Source organism: Scyliorhinus canicula, chromosome 18 (assembly GCF_902713615.1).
Source record: "Scyliorhinus canicula chromosome 18, sScyCan1.1, whole genome shotgun sequence".
Lineage (NCBI taxonomy): Eukaryota > Metazoa > Chordata > Chondrichthyes > Carcharhiniformes > Scyliorhinidae > Scyliorhinus > Scyliorhinus canicula.
In genome coordinates this window covers 24,705,167-24,711,166 of record NC_052163.1, presented here as the reverse complement: position 1 = coordinate 24,711,166, position 6,000 = coordinate 24,705,167, and the positions used below count along the sequence as shown (strand labels likewise).

Genomic DNA, 6,000 nt, shown 5'->3' with positions numbered 1-6,000 from the left:
CTGTCACCCTGGACCCTCAGCTCACATCTCATTTTCTCCAATACATAAACCAGTGGAGCCATGACTGGGTTGTTGGTGGTGGGGGTGAAGGGAGGGGGGGGGGGGGGGGGGGTTGCGGATTGTTTTAATCGAATCATCACACTGACAGGGAAAGGTCAGTTCGTGGAATAATGTGCGAAAAAGGCTGTCAGTTTGTCAATATTCGTCCACCCCACTGATCAATCCAGGCCGTTAAGTAGTTTGTGGGCCTGCACAGCAAGATTTATAACATTTTAAACAGACATCGATCAGGGGCACCTTATCAGAAGGTTCGATTATTTGAACTGTGTGAATTGTGGTGTTTATATTTTCCAAGCTTGGAGGAGCCACAATGGTTGGTGTTCAAAACGAGTAGGATGAGGGTGATTGCAAGGAGGATCGTGTGGGAGAAACAAACAAGGGTGGAGGCATGGAATGTGACTGAACAACAGTCAATTTACCGTACGATTTTATTCCCACTGTAGCCAGGAGGCAGCTATATAAATAGAAACAAGCCTGCTGTGTGGGTCGATGTCATGTGTGCCTGGTTCACAGACACAAGTCCCGTGTCTGCTCCTCAGTCTAACTTCACGAAGCAATCAGTCAGTCAGTCACCTCTTGACAAGGCGGTTAGACGAGACATCAAGTAGAAGCAAAGCACTTCCAGTGGCAGGGCCATTTAAATTGTTCTGTTTTAATTGGTCGTTCAGACAGCCAGGCAAGGTATACTCTCTGACGAACCGTGCTCACGAAGAGTTGCACACCCCGGATGGTTCTCTCCATGTTGCAGATGGTCCGTGTCAATCCTGTCCAGTTACTGCCACGTCAGGATTCAGAGCTGAAGCCACTCCTCACCTGAATCCGTTAAAATAAATAAGAGTTTGCGTTCATTGGATCAATATCAGAAGATCAAATCCTCATGGATTGGAAGTCAAGACCCCTCAACACGCTGGCTAATAATAACAATTGCTTATTGTCACAAGTAGGCTTCAATGAAGTTACTGCGGAAAGCCCCTAGTTGCCATATTCCGGCACCTGTTTGGGGAGGCCGGTACGGGAATTGAACCCGCGCTGCTGGCGTTATTCTGCATTACAAGCCAGCTATTTAGCCCACTGTGCTAAACCAGCCCCTGGTAGCAGAGCGACCCACTGCTAAGGAATGCTCGTGGGAGTAATGTCCTATTGAATTCTAAACCCATTGCTGACTGATCATACAGCAGAATCTGAGGCCCTGGGGCCTCACGGTAGCATGGTGGTTAGCATCAATGCTTCACAGCTCCAGGGTCCCAGGTTCGATTCCCGGCTGGGTCACTGTCTGTGTGGAGTCTGCACGTCCTCCCCGTGTGTGCGTGGGTTTCCTCCGGGTGCTCCGGTTTCCTCCCACAGTCCAAAGATGTGCGGGTTAGGTGGATTGGCCATGCTAAATTGCCCGTAGTGTAAGGTTAATGGGGGGATTGTTGGGATACAGGTTACGTGGGTTTAAGTAGGGTAATCATTGCTCGGCACAACATCGAGGGCTGAAGGGCCTGTTCTGTGCTGTACTGTTCTATAATCTACAGTTCTCCAAGGGGCATGAGAGAAAATGCTTGGAGACCAGGATTGCCTGTTTGGGCTCAATTAGCACTGCAAAAGAAACACTACCATTGACCTAAGAACCCTCAGATTCAATTGGGAAAAATCGAGCATTATTTCTACTTTTGATAACCACTCTATATCATCTGATGGAATGGGTGTTACAATTATGATGTTTATAAGATTGTTATGTTTTGGGACTGTGTCATTTTTTGAGGTAAAATGGACTTGTGACCAGTTCTCAATCTGCTCGACAGCAAGCCTGGGGTAGTTTGATTGTAAGAGATTAAAGGGAACCCAGGTTGTTTTACAGGGAAGAGGTTGCAGGGTGTTTCCACTTGGAGACCTTGTGCCAACACCCTATATACTGAGAGTTTCCAAAGTCCCAAAAAGGAATTGAAGATGGCAGATTGTAATCAGTTATCCTTTAAACTGTCCATTTTCTTCCAACATAAAAGAAAATTGATGTCTCAATTATAGCTAATCAAGAATTGATACCTGGATTATATGGTCGATATGACTCTCGTGGCCATGACGATGGGCTTTCAGAGGGGGAGGGTTTCTAAGATATCCCTGAAACTCACAGAGAAAGTTAGAAGGACAGGATCCGGGAGAGAGGTAGCAACTAAAGACAGCAAGATTCTGTGGTTTACTGAGAGGAATGTGGGTAAGTGGGTGCTCATTCTCAGACTGGAAGGACCAAATTTGTAGGGAGTTAAAACAAGACTGGAAGATTTGCCGAGCTTTAAATAGAAGGAGAGGTCTCCAGGAGAACTTGCAGCTTTAAAGAGAGTTCTGGAGTTAAAGGTTTCCAGGTAGGTAAAGGAAAAGATTGGAAGTAAACCCTCGGAAGCTAGGAATCATTTTGGACTGATTCTGGGAGAACCGAATGTTTACTCAAGACTCTAAAGTATGTTTCCCGGTTGTGCTAAAAGTAGAAGGTAAAATGTTCTGTGCTGTAATTTAAAGTATACGTTGCCTACAAAACTAGTGTTTAAACAATAGTGCCCTTAGTCTGGTGTTACAGTAAAAATCATAAAACATGAAATCTTGTTGTGTTATCCTTTCAGCAATTAGGCCTCGATGGTGACCGTGAGAAGGGTGATCTTGACCGGGAGCTAAGTGGCTTCTCAATACACATACATGAAGATTAGCACATTAATTAAAAAGCAGAATAGTGTGGATGTTGGAAATCAGAAACCAAAGAGAAAAAGGGGGAGGGGATGAAGGAAGCCAATGGGGAGAAAGGGTAAGGAAAGGTGGATAAGATGGGTGTTCCAGTGAAGCTCAAAGCAAACTGGAAGAAGAACATCTCATCTTCCGGTTACGAACACGACAGCCTTTCCTGTCTCAACATCGAGTTCAACAACTTCAAATGATTAGCTCTACCCCACCTCGATCTCCAGTTTTCATTCCATTTCATTTCAACTGTCTTTTACCATTACTTTCTCTCTTGTCTTTCTTTACATATATTTAACCCCCTCCCATCCTATCCACCTTTCCTTACCCTTTCTCCACTTTGCTTCCCTCTTCCCCTCCCCCCACATCTACATCTGTCACAGTTTACCCTCTGATGTTAGTTTCTCTGCTGTTTGGCCTTTCACATCTTTTGTTCTCTCTGGGGACTGCCATTAACACTCTTTTCCCTTGGTTTCTGTAGCTATTAGCACCCTGTTTCCCTGAGTTTCTGTAGCTATGACTCATCTTTCATTCTCACTCCACAGTATAAATATTTCCCACTTTCTCTGTCTTATAGCCTTGACAAAGGGTCATCTGGACTCAAAACATTAGCTCTTTTCTCTCCCTACAGATGCCGCCGGACCTGCTGAGATTTTCCAGCATTTTCTCTTTGACATCAGGTATCATCTGTGGAAAGAGAGTTTGGATGAAAGTTTCAGGTCGATGACCTTTCATCAGAACTGGGAAAAGTTAGGAAGCAAGCGGTGGGTGGGACAAGGACAAAAATAAAGTCTGTGATCAGGTGGAAGACATGAGAAATTGAATGACAAAGGAGTTAGTCTTAGCGGCCAAAGAGAATAGGTGCAAGGAAATGAACAAAAAAAAATGATGAGCCTAGACCAGATGTTCTGCTGCCTGAAAGAGGGGGAAAATGAACAATGCAAAGAAAAGGAATCATGATGGGAGACAGGGTTTATGATCTGTTGTCGAACTTAATACTGAGTCTGGAAGGTTAGAGAGTGCTTAATCGGAAGATTAGGCTGGTTTAGCACAGTGGGCTAATCAGCTGGCTTGTAATGCAGAACAAGGTCAGAAGCACGAGTTCAAAATTCCCATACCGGCCTCCCCGAACAAGTGCCGAAATGTGGCGACTAGGGGCTTTTCACAGTAACTTCATTGAAGCCTACTTGTGACAATAAGCGATTATTATTATTATATGAGATGCTGCTTCTCAAGCTAATGTTGAGCTTCACTGGAGCAGTGCAGCAGGCCGAGGACAGAGGTGTTAGTGTGAGAGTAAGGTGGAGCATTTAAATGCCAGGTCACTGGATGCTTGGGGATATCCTTGTGGACTGAAAGGAAACAGCGATAGAAAATTTTAAGAAGTAGCGCTTTCTCAGAGGCAACCAGCTGACTCGATGTAGAATTGCCCAGGTTCAGAGGAAGCCAAGGACAGAAAGAACATGAGGGCCCAGGTGTTAGAGCTGACCCTCGATCAATGTCCAGATTTAACCTGATGGGCAGGACCCCTACTACACTGTGATTGAATAAACCAAAGTCCGCTTGTGTAGGCGGGAATCTAGGATTTGTGCGCTGGTCCCACAGTTCTATCTATTTTCCATGAAAATTACAAACAGATGGTCGGGCTGAGGGGCCATTTTTTGATTAATGAGCAGGCCAACTATTACAAAGAAACTGAGAGCATGTTGAACAAAGGCACAGCACCACCTACTGACACTCAGTGCAATTATACAGGTAGTAGAGAGAGAGAAAAATCGATAGGCTAGGTTTCGAAAAGAGTCCATCCATTACATTAATCTGTTTGCATAGTAGCTGCAGTGCAACTTGATTCCTAGACTTGAAGCATTGATATGTAGTGGTTCGTGTTACCAGAAACTGTTTAACCACAATCCGACCTCTGGAATAGAGACATACAATTTGTCATACTGGTCCAATAAGCTAGATGCTGACCACTCTCTGCTACACAGTTATTTAAAAGCTCATTTTTGAAAAAGTTCAAATTCTTATTTATTTAAAAACAAAATTTTAAACGCTTGGAGATTTTTCCATAACTTTCCCCGACGAGTGAGATCCTCGAATTAAGCACAATCCAGGAATCGCCACTCAGTGGGTCTTCTGAGTCTGTACTCCTTAGTATCAAAGCAGGCTGTGTATTTAAAATATCAGGGCTTGCAACTTTTCTCCTTTGTTTCTTAATCTCCTGGAGCTGCTGACTGAGACAGTTTTGCATTGACACCAGATGCCCCCTCCTACCTCAAACAACTGGCCATGCCTCAGTTGTAAGCTTTAACAGTGAGTGTAACTCCTGCTCGATTGCTAACCTCCCTTTTCTTGCCCAAGGTTCTCGAGCATGTTATCACTACCCAGCTCTGTGCTCACCTCTTTATTTGAACGCCACTGGCCTCCGTGCCCCTGGCCAAGCTGTTCCAGTACAGCTACAACATTGGCATCTACCTGCCAATGTGGAAAATTGCCCAGGTATAGAACATAGAACATTAGAGCATTACAGCACAGTACAGACCCTTCGGCCCTCGATGTTGCGCCGTCCTGTGAAACCCCTCTAAAGTCCCTCTACACTATAGAACATAGAACATTGATGTATTGGGGTATGTCCTGTACACCAGTGTTTTTCAAACCTTTTTGCCCAGGACCAATTTTTACCAACCGGCCATCCTTCGGGACCCAAGTCGGCCGACCTTCGCGACCCATGCTGGCCGGTCTTCACGACCCACGTCGCCCAAACATCGTGACCCACCATTTTTACTTACCTTTATGTGACATGTAAGGCTGCTTGGTCCTCACGATCTCTCTTGCTTCATTATTCAATGTTACATTTCTGATCATGACTTCAGCTGATGATAAAAGATCTCACTGCATCCGTTGAAAAAATAAAAGATGTTTCTCCTCAAACTCGCTATGTTTAGTCTTCAAATGTCTTTGACGTTTTGAGGGTTTTAAACTTTCATTCGCCAGTGCTTCCCTGCATATAACATACATGAACTTTGAATCCGGATTTGCAGTGGCACAATTAATAGCCCATACCTCAAGTAATCACTTTACACAGCTTTGTTCCTGTTTTCAGCTTCTTCATCATGGGTTATTCAACAGAAATCCTAGCGTTCACACCAGCACTTCCGGCAGTTGCAAAATAGAGGAATCTCTCTCCGGCGCCGAGAACATGTGATGAGCATACAGGGTGCATGACCTGCT

General features: G+C 44.7%; 1 long non-coding RNA gene across 1 annotated transcript; it reads right to left on the bottom strand.

Moving 5' to 3' along the window:
- Nucleotides 1-454: 454 nt before the first annotated feature.
- LOC119952963 lies at nucleotides 455-5,728 on the bottom strand. Its single transcript, XR_005457917.1, has 2 exons — nucleotides 5,559-5,728; nucleotides 455-873 (listed from the first exon to the last, which is right to left on the bottom strand). It is a non-coding gene; the product is annotated as an uncharacterized LOC119952963 (long non-coding RNA).
- Between the last annotated feature and the right edge of the window lie 272 nt (nucleotides 5,729-6,000).